A 17,319-nucleotide genomic window follows, 5' to 3' on the forward strand; every position below is an offset into this window, starting at 1 on the left:
CAGGAAATTTGGCATCTCCTGAATGTACATATGGCTTTCTTCCTCAGCACGGCAGTATAGTGCTACGCACAGAGCATCTTTTTCTCCCGGATCCGAGCAAAACCTCACTGACAAAAAAGAGCGGAGCATTGTACGTTCACGCAAGCGCCTTCAATTTTGCATATATGCAAACGGACATCCATCAAGTTCGAATAGTTGTATCTCTGCGCCGTCGTCAATTAACGCATATCGACGGCGTAAGTTCGCAATCACATATCTCGTTTGCGGTGTCTGAAAATCGCCGCTTCTGTGTTATTTTTTAAAGGAGAATAAATTGACATCATTCCTTGAAGTCTTCGCAGAATTTTCTTCGAACAGAGAAGACAAATCAGGGCATTTTTAATGAATTGCTGTTTAGAAGTTTTTCAGTTTAAAAAATAAAATATGTCAGGAAGTCTGTGACGTCGCAAACCGAGTTATGTGATTGCCGACTTACACCGTCGATAGGCACTCTGTCAAAAATTAAAATCCATTGACCTGGAAATAGTTCTAAAGTTTTGTATTCCAAGGCACGACCGTTTAAAAGTAAAAAAACCGTTTGCAAAAAATTTTAAAAAAATTTGACAAACTTTATAAAAACAAACTTAAAAGCACTCACTTGCATAAAAAGTTTAATTTTGAAAAATTTCAATTTTTTTTTGAAATTTTAAATTTCTTTATGCAAGTGAGTGTTTTCTAGTTTGTTTTTGAAAAACTTTTAAAAACAAACTTAAAAGTGCTCACTTGCATAAAAATTTTAATTTTGAAAACTTTTAATTTTTTTTTTTGAAATTTTAAATTTCTTTATGCAAGTGAGTGCTTTTAAGTTTGTTTTTGAAAAACTTTTAAAAACAAACTTGAAAGCACTCACTTGCATGAAATTTTAATTTTGAAAATTTTTTTTTAGAATTCTTAAAATTGTTTATGCAAGTGAGTGCTTTTAAGTTAGTTTTTAAAAGTTCTTTTAAAACTTTGAAAATGTTTTAAAGTTCACCAATTTGACTTGTGTATTGGATTAAACTCCTGTAACATTTTCTCATCGCTTAAAAGTTATTAAGGGTGATCCGAGCTTTTTGGAGATCCTGTATAAAAGTTCTCAACTGCACCCGACGAGGAAGGAAAACCCTGCTGCAAGTTACTTTTGGAGATTTGGTAACGCGGGGAAAGAAGTCCGTGGGGAGTGCAACAGGTCGGACTTGTCTCTCCACTCTATCAACACGGAGCAGGAGTACACGGGAGGTAACACTGACCCGTCCATACGTGACCTGTTTAAACGACCCTGGTTTTTTGCCCGCCGAAGCCCCGAGCCGCCATGTTCGCCAAGTGCGGCGTCTAACCGGATTACGTTAAATATTCAAACGGTCGTCCCACCGAACCACTCCAAGTCCCGCGTAGTTGGCTTTAAATCATAGGTCTTCCTCCATGCACGGAGAGTTTCTCGGAGAGTCGGGAATATTTCATTTAATGTGATTCCGATTAAATGTGAATAAATGTTGAGATATCGATACGATGGGCCTGTTGCAAACTTCAGCTGAATAAGCAAAAAGAAGAGGGATCTTATAGGATCTGGCTCAAAAATCACGATGAGCGCATCAGGAAAGACTAAAATAGACTTCTAACTTCACAATCTCAGCCCAAAAATTGTGTTGAGGAATCGACTCGATTTGTTTGACCTAACCCGAAGCAAACCAACCCAAAGTAATCGCAAAGACGGAGATTTCTAACTGTGTATATGGACAAGTTGTGTATTTTTATTTTAAAAACTGCGACTCATGACGGATTGACGATGACAAATTTGAGTTTTGTGTGGAGTTCTGAAATTGCCCTGACTCATCATACTTTTTGAAGCGGAAAAATTGATAAGGCATGTAAGTCTTGCGCCGATTTCAAAGTTAGGATTGAATTTCCGAGTGCTTTGATGTACTGATCTTGATTTGTTAGTCACTAAACCATGAACGAATTTTGACTTGCGTATACATGTTTCTGAGGGTAAATGACAAAGGTATCTGGGATATTCGTTCCAAAAATACCCAATTAAGCACCACGTAGTCTACTCACTTGGTACACTGAAAAAAAAAGATTGGTAGAATTTACCAAACCTTCATGCTGTATTTCACACAGCGTCAATTCAGAGTCAATTCTGCCGGAAGAAAGTTAAACGTTATTATATACTGGTACAGGTAACCGTTCACCCGGCAGAATCGACTTTGAATTCACGCTGTGTGAAATACAGCGTGACGGAATGGTAAATTCTACCGATCTTTTTTTTCAGTGTACTTTCAGAACATTAAATAAAAAACACAAGACTTAGTGCCTCATTCAACTTTTCTCTTAGCTCTAGCGAAAGGTTGCAATGGCCTGGTTACACGATCAAATTTCCGTCAAATTCCGATCAAAATGATGACCAAGATGGCGGTTGATAGTTATCTACATTGATGAGTAATTGTGTGGAAATCAGATGAAACATGAGTCCTACAGCTCCATCATCTACCATAAAATTTTTGCAGGCCGCAGAAATTTGATGGTAGATGGTTTGCACCAGTCACAATTTGATCGGAAATTGATGGAAAGAGCCTTGTTAAAAATGGGTCGAAATTCGCCCCTTTTTAGGCCCTCGATTTTGCAAACGGGACTTGCGCCAAATTGTTGCATATGATGCCCCAAGTCTCAGGTAAAAATTTCAGCTTGAGTTAAAAAGCGGTTTCGGAGATGCAGGGGGGTGAAGTGGGGGAGTTGAGCAGCTGGCGTGCGCTCTTTCCGCGGCTGTTCATCGCCAAATCTTCGTTTTGATGTCACCCATTACATGTTTTCTTATACAATTTTTTGCGTACTTTCCATTTCTGACCTTAAAAATTACTTACAACCACTTTTCAAGGCGCTAGGGGGTGAAAATAGGGGTTGAACGGCTGGCGGCGCGCTCTTCCGCGGCTGTTCCTCGCCTAATCATCGTTTAGTTGTCACCCATTACATGTTTTTCTATGTAATTTTCCGCGTACTTTTCATTTCTGGCCTTAAAAATTACTTACAACCACTTTTGAAGGCGCTACGGGGTGAAAATGAGGGTTGAACGGCTGGCGGCGCGCTCTTTCCGCGGCTGTTCCTCGCCAAATCCTCGATTTGATGTCATCCATTACATATTTTCTTACGTAATTTTCCACGTACTTTCCATTTCTGACCTCAAAAATTACTTAAAACCACTTTTCAAGGGGCTACGGATTTTTTCACAGTTTTTTTTTTTTTTTTTTTTTTTTTAGTTTTTTCAATTTATTTCGTATTATTCCTAAAGATCTATTGTTGCCGTATATTTTCAAGTTTTTCAGTGTACCTCACACGCCTTACGAGAAAATATATACGCATGATTTCATCCGAACATAAATATTTACACGCAAAAATGATATGGCAAATATGAGAACAAATCTGAGATATGCCTCGCGTAGTATATTAATCTGATAAATAAAAATGCTGTCCTTTAGTTCGTAATTTATTAGTTTGAAACCATCCCTCACCCAAGCACCCCCCCCTCAACCCCAAATTGAAAGAACCCCCCCCCCCCCAAAAAAAAAAAAAAAAAAAACTGTGAAAAAATCCGTAGCCCCTTGAAAAGTGGTTTTAAGTAATTTTTGAGGTCAGAAATGGAAAGTACGTGGAAAATTACGTAAGAAAATATGTAATGGATGACATCAAATCGAGGATTTGGCGAGGAACAGCCGCGGAAAGAGCGCGCCGCCAGCCGTTCAACCCTCATCTTCACCCCGTATTGCCTTCAAAAGTGGTTGTAAGTAATTTTTAAGGTCAGAAATGAAAAGTACGCGGAAAATTACATAGAAAAACATGTAATGGGTGACAACTAAACGATGATTAGGCGAGGAACAGCCGCGGAAGAGCGCGCCACCAGCCGTTCAACCCCTATTTTCACCCCCTAGCGCCTTGAAAAGTGGTTGTAAGTAATTTTTAAGGTCAGAAATGGAAAGTACGCAAAAAATTGTATAAGAAAACATGTAATGGGTGGCATCAAAACGAAGATTTGGCGATGAACAGCCGCGGAAAGAGCGCACGCCAGCCGCTCAACTCCCCCACTTCAACCCCCTGTATCTCCGAAACCGCTTTTTAACTCAAGCTGAAATTTTTACCTGAGACTTGGGGCATCATATGCAACAATTTGGCGCAAGTCCCGTTTGCAAAATCGAGGGCCTAAAAAGGGGCGAATTTCGACCCATTTTTAACAAGGCTCTTTGAGCGTGTAACCAGCGCACAACAGAAACAGATCCAATTTCCGCTGTTTCTAACCATACGATTTGACAACCCGTATACGACGGGAGCCGTGCATGCCAGTCAAGGAAGCTAGAAAATGCCTTGGACGTGTGGAAAGGGGCGGAGGGGGCAGCGGACCCAATTGATGACCCGTTTCAATTAATAACGGGTTACAGTCAATTGCCATTAGCTCGGGTGGTCACTAGTTTCAAGGCGTAATTGCAATTCGCCTCTACCAATAGACCTCCTCCGCTCCTTCCTCAAGCATGCATCCAGCGCTACGTGTTGTGGTGACACCCCCACCCTCCCTCCCCTAATCCCATTTGCAGCGCCATTCGCCACTTGACCCCTGAAATTACCTCCCTGTAGGTGGTTGTTCAATGTGTGGAGCAATTGAGACATTCTTTGCAGAATCGACGTATGAGCTTCGCCGGGCTCCTCAGATTGTGAGATTTCATACGGCGAAACTGAGCGTTTAGCTCCGAAAGTTAAGTTTGCACTATACAGCCGTGCTAAGGAAAAACGCCGTAAGAGCCTCCAGACGCACGGTAGTGTAGGGAAAATCTCAGTGCAAGGTTTCTGAAATATGTTGTCTCTAGTTCAGTTTGTATAGCTTTGAGCGAAACAGACCAGATATATATGATTTTAATTTCTATAGAGAAATTAGTAAAAATACGCCAAGCTTTTTGGGTGGAAATTTCAGCAGAATCTCCAAATTTTTTAGTTTTAAATTACATAAAGAATGTCTGCAAACTGCAAACCGCTATAACTTGGAATGAGTGTGACATTTTTGGACTTATATTTACGTACATATTAATTTGCTTTAAAATGTTTTCAACAAATTGCAGTCCTACAGTTTTGATCCTCTGAAATTAATAACTCGATTTTAAGTTTTTGTGGAGGTTTTAAAGTTCTTTTTTCCATGAACGGTCACATTTAACGTTTTATCAGGAAAAAGTGGGAGCTAAAATGAAGGCATCAATGATCAGTCATGGCTGACAAATGAAAGCAAAAATGAAGAGAAAAGGTGTGGAAAAGGCATTAGTGGTCCTAGGTTCTATTATTTAAGTGCTGACATAAAACAGCACTTAAATATATTAAATCAATAAATAAAGGAAAGATATATATTAATCATTAGCAATAGAGAAGGAGAGGTAGAAAGATATATATCTTATATATCTTTATAAAAGGAAAATTGTCTATGGACTGTTTGAAGAAAGGAATCTATTTTAATACTAAGAGTATCTCGAGGTGCGATTTCTTCTCTTTGCTTTCTAATTTCTCAACGGAAAATTAAACACTGAGCCGTGATCTTTTGTGTTTTTACAAATTTTTCTGCGTCCTCAACAGATCGTACCCTGCGAGAATTTCAAACGATAGCCTCCATTTATTTTTTCTCAAGGAACATGAAACAACTATGGAGACTTCGAGACGTCTCATTCAAGAAACGTGTTTTTTCAACTTTCGCCACCGATTTATCTCTTTCCTCTTCTCATCCTTCCATTTGAAGATTTTTTTCTGGAGGATTCTTATCTTAACTCGGAGAACTCGCGGTCGCCGAAACTTTTGCTCTCCGCCATTGCGGGCGTCTTCTCGGAAAGAATGAAAAAGCGATCGTCATCTCGCGTCCGCCAAGGTCATTGACGTCAGGGAACACCTCCTAAATATACCTCGCGAGCAGCCCAACCGACGCGGATACCCTAACAAGGGGATGTCAAATCGCCCTAAAATCCAGCAAACTCTCGCTCTGAGGCTATTCAAGTTTTGCGTAAGACATTTTAGACGACTTTTTGGGGCCACCTTTTCCTTCATAAGGCACCTGCAAGATAACCTCCTTTCCTCCTATGGGATTATGTAAGACTGGTTTGAAAACTTGAAAACTAGGAGGTACGACCCCTAAAAGCTTCGCTGTCCAACCCTCCCCTCTCCCCCGAGCTTCGTGCCTCAGGCGTTTGGCGTTACGCGTTAATCCAATAATTTTATATGATGGAATACGATCGTGTCTTTTTTTCAAAAAAGGAGGCTTACTTAATACTGGAAAAAGACCATGATCATCCCTATACTGCATCGCACAGGGCCCAAAATGTGCCCAGTTGGGTGAGTTACCAATCACAGAGGCGCCAAAATTGCGTTCGTCTTTTGTATTTATAAACTTCTTTAGATAAAAGGCCGCGTGTTTTTCATTCTTCTTCTTTTTCATTTTTTTCTATGTCTTCTGCCCTAATAAAGTTTGATTTGAACAACACCATATTTAATTTTAGTTTTGATGAATAACCAAGGTGATGTAATGATAGTTTTTATTAATTTACTAATTAATTAATAAAAGTAATTAATAATAGTAAATTAATAAAAACGATCATTACATCACCTTGGTTATTCATCAAAACTAAAATCTTCTGCCCTGTCCTGTCCTGTCCTCTTCTTATTCCTCCTCTGTATATTCATCTCCTTTTTTCCACCTTTCGTTTTTGTATCGCTCGAATTCCTTTTTCTTATCGTGCTCCTTCATTATCTTCTAATTATTCTTCATCCGCCTCTTTTTTCCTTCTTCTTCCTCTTCATTTTTCATTATTATATGAGGAAGGAGGAAGGGGGTCAAATTTGTTTTTTGCTGAGGTGGCAATTTTTCGTCCCTTTCACGGATGAACGTAACTACAATTAAATGTTGTCAAATTTTTCTTCGCAAACTCCATTATCACCAGGAAAATCATGGGCATATCTGACTCAAAATTTTACCGATTTTCTCTCTGATCTCTTGAAAAAATCCTAGAAAATTTGGATGAAAATTGCATAGGAGTACTCTCTTAAAAAATTGAATTTTTTGGGTCAATTTTGCAACCATGGAATGTAGTTACGTTCCTTCGTCGGGGGAACGACAAATTAACCCTTGCGACGGCCCGGACCACCCCCAACCTTCTCAGTAAGACTTCCTCCCCCTGTCTTAAGTAATACTTGAACTGCCCCTAACGTGCGCGGCTTGGAGTCGGAGACCTGGCAACCGCGGTGAAAATGGAGACTGAAACTTTCCCACATGCTTGACGCGTTTTATGCGCGGCGTGTCACACGCAGCCTTTTGATTTATTAACGCTTTATATTGTGGAGGGACTCCGTAATAATTTTTGAAAGTTCCGTAAAGGCGGGCGGATTAGCCTGACGCGGGAATTTCTGGAGTTGATCAACATAATATTGTTATTACGCCTCCCCGTCTCGTCCGACCGTCGCACGCTCACCAAATCTCGGCCGCTTTCGGCGATTTTCGACGCAGTTAGAGCACGTATAGTACTGCCGTGATAGCGAAGAGAGCCGTAAGTGCAAAAATGAAGTTCTGAGAAAACGGGCTCAAAAGCTTCTGACAAGAACATTTTATTGAAAGAAGCCTCCGTTCTTTGTCAAATTGCCACTAATCGTCCGGAAGACTCTTAGAAATCGTATGGATGATTAAAAATCGACTGATTTTATTTCCATTACATAAAAAGGGTATTTGTCATTTTCATGCTAGGTTTTTGTAAGGCAAGACAGCCGTAAGTGCTATCTTCTGCATGCTTTCGTGGTTGCGTTTTGGACACACAACAAACACATTTTCAGGTTAGAAATTGGCAGAAGAGGGCGGCACCTTACTGGAAAACACTGTTTTCATTGGCTCTCATGCACCTGCGGCTGTCTTGAAAAAAAACTATGTCATTTTTTGTGCACTTACGGCTTTCTCTTACGTCTCGTTTTCATTAAAGTAGGATGAATTTTGCTGTTTTAGCTGTCTCAGTAATTTCATCTAAAAGATTTTAGACGAATTTTAAAGAGAACTCGATTTCGAAAATTTGGCACTTACGGCTCTCTTTGATATCACGGCAGAGTACTGCCATGCTTAGGAAAAACGCGATATGAACATTCGAGAGTTGCCAAATTTTTCCTTCTACAATTTTTATTTTAAAGGATATTTATGAATATTTTTCTATGAATTTCTCAGGAACTTCGGGTGAAATTGCGATCAAAATTATCTGAATAATTGGAAGAGAAATATTCATAAATTTTCACGGAAAGTCGTGTCTTATCCTGAAAGCAACGCCTGAAGGTCCATACGGCGTTTAACCTTAGCACGGCAGAGTAGCAGTCGGATTGAAAGCTGGGCACGGCGCACAGTGAATCGAGTCAATTAGAGAGGTCGGATATTAAATGGATTGCATTTTGCAAAAAAGAACCACTAGCATTGCAATGATGCTAAGATCGTGCAACTTCATCTTTTGCAATAAAATTGCGGAAATCGTGAAAAATTATGAAATTTAGATGGTGATTTTTGTCTTAAATTTACAGTTTTTAACCAGTAAAATAGAAACTATTAATGGATAATCGGGTTTTTTCCTCCAAGACAAAAGAAGTTGCACAATCTTAGCAACATTGCAATGCTAGTGGTTCCTTTTTGCAAAATGCAATCCAAATCCTCGACAAAAACTGCGAATTTTTATATTTATCTCGTCCCATTTTAAACTTTAAGGTATATTTCTTGAAGAAAATTCCACGAGGAAACCAATGAAGCCACTTTTAGAACCTCAAACTTTCGTATAAACGGAGTTATATGCATTTGAAGTTTCCAAACTTTGTCCGACCTTTCCTGTCGACTCGATCCACTGTACGACGCAGCTTAGTCAGTTCAGTTGCGAGTATTGAAAGTTGGCAACACTGTTTTTCCTCCATTTAAATATAAGGAAATAATCGATTCCTGTTGAGGCGCCTTACCATGTCGATATTTTTAATTACTTTAAATGGAGTCATACAAGTGTCGTCAACTTTAAAAAACCGCCACCGGGTGAATTTTGATCGATTTGAAACAGAAAATAAAACCTACGGTGGACATCGAATATAACAAGCTGGAAGGGACCGGTCTTTTTCGGTCGTTTTTCGTTGATGTAGGCGCTAATATGTGTTTTAAGCCAACCGAGCCGACCGGCCGTTTGGCGTAATGCATGCAGTATTCTCACGGTCTTGTAGGCGCTAATATGCAATCCGCGCCGAACGAGCCGACCGTTTCGTGTTTGGAGCAATGCGTTAAGTATTCTCACAGTCTCGTAGGCGTTAATATGCGTTACCGGTTACACGCCAAATGCATTGTGTTTGGAGCTCCGGAGAGAAAATATTTCTCTCCAGAGCAAATAATTAGTGTTCTGGAGAAAAATATTTTCTCTCCCAAGCAATAATTTTTCGTTCCGAAGAGAAAATAGTTTTCTCCGGAACACTAAGTAATTGCTCCGGAGAGAAAATAATTCTCTCCATATTTTTGGACAGTTCTACGAGACTGCAACTCGAGGTACTCTTCTCCGTGCGCACGTTTTCTAGAGTCCCTTTATACTGAGAGTTAAGACAACCCCCCCTCATGGATTCACAAACGGGAATAAAGATTACACAAATTGATAGTATTTCGTAATCTTTGATCGGCTCATTCTCAAATACCTTTCTCCGTTCCTCCTTTCATTCCGTTTGCTCCTTGCCGAACCCGTGATTCCTCGGTCCATTCCAGATTATAATCTTTGCAATTGGTGAAAATGTAATCTTTATTCCCGTTTGTGACACTGTGGGTGGAGGCCTAAAATACGGGAACCAATCAGAAATGGATTCACACTGTCTTCACCCTCAGTATAAAGGGACTCTAACGTTTTCAGGAACGTTGAGGACGTTTTTCTGACGTCATCAGACAACAGTGTCGCGTCCCATCGTTCCGGTGCGGCGATGACATTTAATTTCGCTAAGTGGGACCAGAAGAAGTTTTCTTTGAGCTGAGTCGCGAGGACAGAAAAATGATAGGGTTCCCGCGCCCCCGTCCCAGCTTATTTCGGTTTTCATGGGGTTACTTTCGTTTATCTCTCTCCTCGAATAAGACGTTGGTGCCTTTATCAATTTTCACGTCAAGAGATACTCCCTCTAATAGCCAGGTAGTTCCCTCCCGCTTCTGTATAAACACTGGCTAGACGCCGTTCGGTAAAAAGAAACCAGCTCACTTCATAAGGAAGATTATTTCGATGTGGACGCACGTTGCTGCAACATTTCCGGCTCTTTTTATTTGGAATATTAACGGTGAAACTACCAGACTACGTATCTTGTTTGCGGTTTTTAAAAATCACCGCTCCCATTTAATTTTTTTGACGGAGAAAAAGTCAATATCATTGCTCCAAATTGTCACAGATTATCCTTCGCACATGGAAGACAAACCACGAGAATTTTCAAGAATTGACGTTGAGTTAGTTTTCCATTCAAAAAATAAAGTGTGACGTAAAGTCTACCGAAGTTAAACCGAGATACTTGGTCTGGTAGTTTTACCGACGATATATTTTGCAATTCAGAACTACAATTTCCGGCTCATCTCTAAAAATACTCAAATGTATTTCTGAGTGTTATACTGTTTTTTTTTTTTTTTTTTTTTTTTTTTTTTTTTTTTTTTTTTTTTATTTTTTTTTTTTACAATTTTACTCACTTATATCCTATTTTGTTGACATCTTTTTAAATATCAATATGATCTATCTGTAAAAACACTCAAATGTATGTTAGAGTGTTATACAAACAGTTTTTTTTTGCAATTTTACTCACTTATATCCTGTTTAGTGGACTTCTTTTTGAATCCATATAATTTATCTATATAGAATTAGAAAACTCTAGGTCCAACCGCAACTGCTGGCACTTAGTTAGCTGGCGATATAAAAAAAAATTATTATCTTAGATTGCTCTAAATTCTAAATTTTAAATTTTAAGTCTTTGATTAATCTAATTAGAAATTTATAGACATTTAATATCATTTCTAATTTTTTAAATTTACCGCCTAACTGACAATTTTAGAAAATATGGGTTGGCGACTTTGCCGCATTCTACAGCATAAAAACGCGAGCTGATGATTTTAATGTGTTTCCAATTCTGCAGCGAAGTGCTGCAATGACGCTGAAATGGATGACAAAATTGCAAATGTAACCTTAAAACTAGAAAAATGGGGCCGTCATTCTCTTCGTTCCGCAAAATTGTCAGTTTGCAGATACGCGGTTTTGTTCGTTGGCCATCGATATGCGTATCACGCCGACCATACTGTGTTTGCCGCGATGCGTGAAGTATTCCCACAGTCTTGTGGGCGCTAATATGCGTTCATGCGCGCCGGCCGCATTGTGTTTGGCGCTATTATTTAAACAAGTGGAGTTGAATAGTTCTCATCTTGCTTGGTTGTTTGTGCCGAAGCACAAAGGCCGAAGCCTCATCACAAGGCAAAAAATCAAAGCTAAAAAATAAAAAGAGCATGTTACTGAGACGGAGTTTTTACGCATACTGAACGGATTCATGTCGATCGAGTCGGTGTCGATAGGTTTACGTCGATCGATTCATGTCGATCGAATCTCTGCCCTCCCTTGTACTGCTGCGCTAGGGAAAAACGTCGTATGAACATTCGAGAGTTGCCAAATATCCTCCGATAAAAGGTTAATTTTTGAGGAGTGCTATGAATATTTTTCATTTAAATTTCAGACACTGTAGAATGATTGCAAATGAAAATCTGTGAAAAATTAAGAGAAAAATATCCACAAGTTTTCAAGGAAATTCGCATTTATTGAAAGAAAGTTGGCAACGCCTGAACGTTCATACGGCGTTTTTTCTTAGCACGGCAGTATACTTAGCAAAGCTACAGGCTGTAAAACTTACATTTTCCTGGACAGCATTGAGAACGCGCTCCGTGTTATCGTTCTCGACAGAGTAAAGAATCATCCTTGTGACAGTGTTGCGTATCATGCCCTGGATTCGCGAGTTGACCGTTGAGTTCTCCAGTAGGAAAGCACTGCCGATGAGCAAAGCGAGGAAACAGAACATCTGCATCCCTGCATTCTGCAACAAGAAAACAAGAGAGTGTCACAATCATTTCATGTCAAGAGGAATAAATCATGATACACATGTAGAAAAACTTCGGATACAGGTATTGCCTTGCTAAAAACGATCATGGTGGTAAAATATCGACGGCGAAACTGCAAAAATACGTATCTCTGTTGCAAAGTCTCAAAATCTACGTGATACACATGTAGAAAAACTTCGTATACAGGTACTACCTTGCTAAAAACGGCCATGGTGGTAAAATATCGACGGTGAAACTGCAAAAATACGTATCTCTGATGGAAAGTCTCATAATCTACATGATACACATGTAGAAAAACTTCGTATACAGGGACTTCCTCGCTAAAAACGGTCGTGGTGGTAAAATATCGACGGTGAAACTGCAAAAATACGTATCTCGGCTGCAAAGTCTCAAAATCTACATTCCAACTTTATTTTTTAAAATGAACACACGCAGAATATTCAAAGGACATCGATCATCCATAGAAAAAAAAATCACCGAAGTTTTCAAGAATTGACGAGTGGTGACTACCACCATGTAGAAAATGAAGTATAAGACAGGAAGTCTACAACGCCGAAAATTGAGATACGCGTTTCTGCAGTTTCACCATGAATACTAATATCATGTGATGCATGTAAGATGAATATTGTACCAACTCGGTTTTTCAAATTTGCTGAGAGGGAAGAACTAACTAATCGGCCAAAACACATATTAAAATAACAGCTCAATTTGGAGAAAGGCTGCAAAAAACAGAGGATAAATAACAAAAACTCTGGAACGTTCCGAAATGTTACAATTTCATTATCAGCCGGAGAAAAATTCGAAAAAATAGAAGAAAAAGAAGATAAGTCGTCGATCTGCTGTTATTTAATTTTATAGAACCGCAAGCATTTGCTGTTTTTTTTCGAATTGGTGAACTGTGAACATGGTGAATTTGTTTGACCTTAATCAAAAAACACAGTTCACTGTTAGTGCAAATAGGCCTGAAACCGAGGCCAAAGTCGATGTTATTATGTGAATTCCCTTGAGGAAAACATAAATATAATGATATTTTTCTCTCCGAGAAAATCTCATACTGTTATCAATTGCCTCCAGACAATTTCAGGTCTAAAACACTAATCTTGAGCTATGACTTTGACTTTAGGTCTTAAATTAAAGTCATCGACTCACTGCGAGAAGAACATCCAAGTCGCTGTTGATTTAGTATGGCCACGAGTAACACATTCCCTTAAAAAATGATATAAAAACAACTTTTAATTGCATAATCGTCATGGCCGATTTTTAATATTTTATATTTTTTAAAGTGCTCACTCGCACAACTACAATGCCTCCGAGAGAATAGTAAAAATCCCTGAAAATCTAAAGCGAAATCCATGGCCTGTTTGGGAAATCCGGAAGCTGCTGCGGGGACGTTGACGGATCACGGCGTCGTGCACCCACAGAATATCTCCTGCAATTTAAAACAGAGGTTGAGGGTGAGGCGGACGCACCGTTGCCATATTTGAAGAAAATAACTCGATTTTTCCTGAGGAAGGCAATGTAAATGGGTCAGTTGCGCTGGTCACAGAATTGTGTTTCGATGCTTGATTCTCATGGATTGGCTAAGAATTATAAGATCCGTCCGAACCGCGACTTTCTACGTTCCAGTTCCATATTAACCGAGATATCGCCATTTGAAAACTCGGATTTTTGACCTCATCCACCGCGGTAGTGACACCCTTGGTTCCTTCCACCTTGCTTTTATCTAAGTTTCACCTTCGACAACCAGTACAAATGTGCGTCACACCGATGGATGAAAAGAAGGTAGAAGAAACCAAGGGTGTCACTATACCGCGGTTTATGACGTCAAAAACCCGACTTTTCAAAGGGTGATATCTCGGTTAATATTGAACGTAAAAAGTCGCGGTTCGGACAGATCTTATTATTTTCAGACAATCTACAAGAATCAAGCATCAAAACACGATTCTGTGACTAGCGCAACTGACTCATTTAACAAGACACGAATTTAAGCATCCTGAAAAATGTTTCCTATCCAAAATTTCTTGTAAAACACGAGTTGGGCGATTGGAATCGCCAAAAATGACTTCCAACCAGGATATTAACTTTTTTTTACTAAGCGTTGGTTACGAAAAATTCCCTTGGGTCATTTTGAAACACAAAAGTTCAAAAGAAAAATGAGAGTCTTCTTGGACCTATTTGCACACCACACCGGTTTTCGGCAGGCTGATCAACCGTGCAATGTTCCTTATTCCCCACACTGTGATGCTAAAAGTGTAAACAACGTGCGACGGCTGAGCCGTGGTGCTGAAATTGAGGTTGCCATATTCTCATGCCGCAGAAACTGTTTCGGTAACTTTCAGTGTGCCATTTAACTCAAGATTGATTATGATTTTTCCATGAGTGGGAAATTTGACTTTATACACACAACAAAAGCAACCAAACCAGTAATTTCTTGGTTAGGAGTTGCATCCAGTGAGGTTTGTTGTAAGAACTGTGTTCTAAGTGAAATTTTGATTTCAAAACATACTCCTAATGTTTAAATTCGCGCCTTGTCTAGTGGTCCATTTCCCGTAAACATGGCAACGCTGAAGAGAACGAGAGAAGGACAAGGCGAGAGGATAACTTCAACTCCACAACCACGGATGTGTTAACCCCTGATGCATGATACGTGTCAGACAGCAGGCGCGTGGGGGAGGATGGAGGGTTTCAGACGCCAAGGATAGAGGGAGGGAGGGGGAGGGTTTGGATGTCAGAAAAATAGACAAAGCCTGAAACGTGGAGTAATTTAGTTAGGAATGCTGCGATTCGGAAAGAACAAAGCTCTGATCTGTTTGGGGATGCCGCGGAGTTTAATCTTGGTTGTATTTTCCACGTGCTTTTAAGAGAAATTCTGTGTTTTTTGAGGGAATTTGGCGACTCCGGAACGTTGCGGCACGACGAGAAGCGCGAAACACTGGTGAAAAACATTCTTGGAGTAACCTGACTCATTATTCAATCTCACAATCAGTCGCTGTTTATGGGGCACATAAATCCCTCCCCCCTCCCGTTTCTCGTGAGAATGCATCTTTTAGCTTCGCCACTGCAGTTTTGCGTCCAAAAAGAAACTGATCCTCCTCCACAATCGCAAGGATCCTGGACAGTTTTTTTTTTTTTTTGTCATGGGAACGGAGTTCCCCATGATATTACAATCGTTCCGTTGCTTTCGCTATGGGATTCCCTATACCTCTGCGACCTTGAGCGTTTCGCCCAGTCTCCGATTTTTGGTTGATTTTCCGATGTATCAAAAACCGTTGTATTTTTTAGCCAATCATGTCTCTACGTCAAGTTGTGTTGATTGCTAAAATTCGCTTTCAGCGAGTTTTTTTCCACCTCGAGATGTCGTGTCTGACTGGTAAATCTGCGCAGAACCACGAAGTTCCGTTTTTAGGCAAATTCTTTTTTTTGGGAGGTTCTGATTGGTTATTTTTCGCCATCAGTTTTCTGTTCGTTGGTGCAAAAGATCGCCTACCTCGGTGTTCTTGAGAAGCCGCCATTATCCCACCTCAAATTTGAAAAATAGAAGTAAAGAAATAATAACCATCGTACAAGGTGGAAAATTGTTCTGGAGGACTCGTTACGGATAAAGAAGTCAAAATCAGAGCTCGATTGATTGATTTAATTTGTGGATACGCAAATATTGCCTTAGCTCAACTGCCGCGATCGGAATATGCGTGCTGGGATGAACCTCGAGACGCATTAAAACAGTGCGAACCATGGCTCCTACAGCAATACAGCAATGCGCTTCATATCATCCCAAAAGCAGTCAAGGTCTCTTGTGATAAGTCCCGCCCATTGCCCGAGTCTTTTGTATGCTATTTTTACTCTCGCCCTCGTGGATCCATTATAGCCTAGTTGACCAAACCGCCTCGTATTTTTGATTCGGTGCGGGCACCCGGCGATCGGGAGTTCGATACCCGACGATGGGAACTACTTTTTAATGGTTGTATTGAATGTTTTAGACTAATCATCAAAAAATAATTAATAGTAGATGATAAATGTACGAACATTTTCTCGTGAGTTAATATGTTAAACAAAAATACTGGAATATACCTTCTTCATATAATCAGCCACATGTTCCCCCAAATTAATGACGTTATTTTCTTTTTTCAATAAAGTTAATTTGCATTCAACGTTCGTAAGTTAAGCAAAAAGTACCTATTGATACAAATAGAAAGACATGAAAATAGTATGTCTAACATTTCAGTTGTTTTTTTTTTTTTTTTTATTTATTTTTTGTTTTTTTGTTTTTTCAATAAAACAAATTGACTGGGACTAGAATCATCGTATCTCTGAAGACAAAAGCTAAGTTTTTTGATACAGAAATACTAATATATTCATCCTTTATATAATCAGGGAGATGTTGACCCAAATATTGATGTATATTTTCTCTGTTCGCCCAAATTCATGATGGTATTTTCTTTTTTCAATAAAATTAATTTACATTCCACGTTCTTAAAGCAATATTTTCTCCAAAATTCAGCAAAAAATAACAATTTATACCTACGCAAAAAGTAAATAAATAAATAAAGCAATGACATGAAAGTAGTATAGGTAGTACACATCTAACATTTCGGTTACATCTATTTGAATGAAAAAAATGGCAACTTAGGAAGCACATAGGTCACTTATCGACGGTGAAACTACCAAACCACGTATCTCGGTTTGCGACGTCGCAGACTTCCCGTCATACTTTATTTTTTAAATGAAAAGCTACTTAACGTCCAGTCTTGAAAATTTCCGTGATTTTTCCTCTTCGTGCGGAGAAAATTCTGTGAAAATTTCAAGGAATGATATTGATTTGGTCTACTTCAAAAAAATAAAATGTGAGCGGAGATTTTTAAACACCGCAAACGAGATACGTGGTTTGGTAGTTTCACCGTCGTTATGATGCGTATTCGGGCATATGCGTAGAGTAAAAATATCATACTTTACGCCGAAAAAACGAAACTGAAAGTTAAATGCGTTAACTTCCAAAAACCATACATAATCCAACGAAAATAAATAATTGGTAAATAACAGCTTTCTTGTATGCAAAGAAAAAAAATTAAAAATGTTAAAAAAGAGATGTCGACACAAAATTACATAGCCCCTTCAATTCTGAAGATACTACAAACGAACTGTACCTTAAAATTTTCATATCCCAGAAGCAAAAGTTCCCATGACGA

This window comes from Bemisia tabaci, chromosome 9 (assembly GCF_918797505.1).
Source record: "Bemisia tabaci chromosome 9, PGI_BMITA_v3".
Taxonomy (NCBI): domain Eukaryota; kingdom Metazoa; phylum Arthropoda; class Insecta; order Hemiptera; family Aleyrodidae; genus Bemisia; species Bemisia tabaci.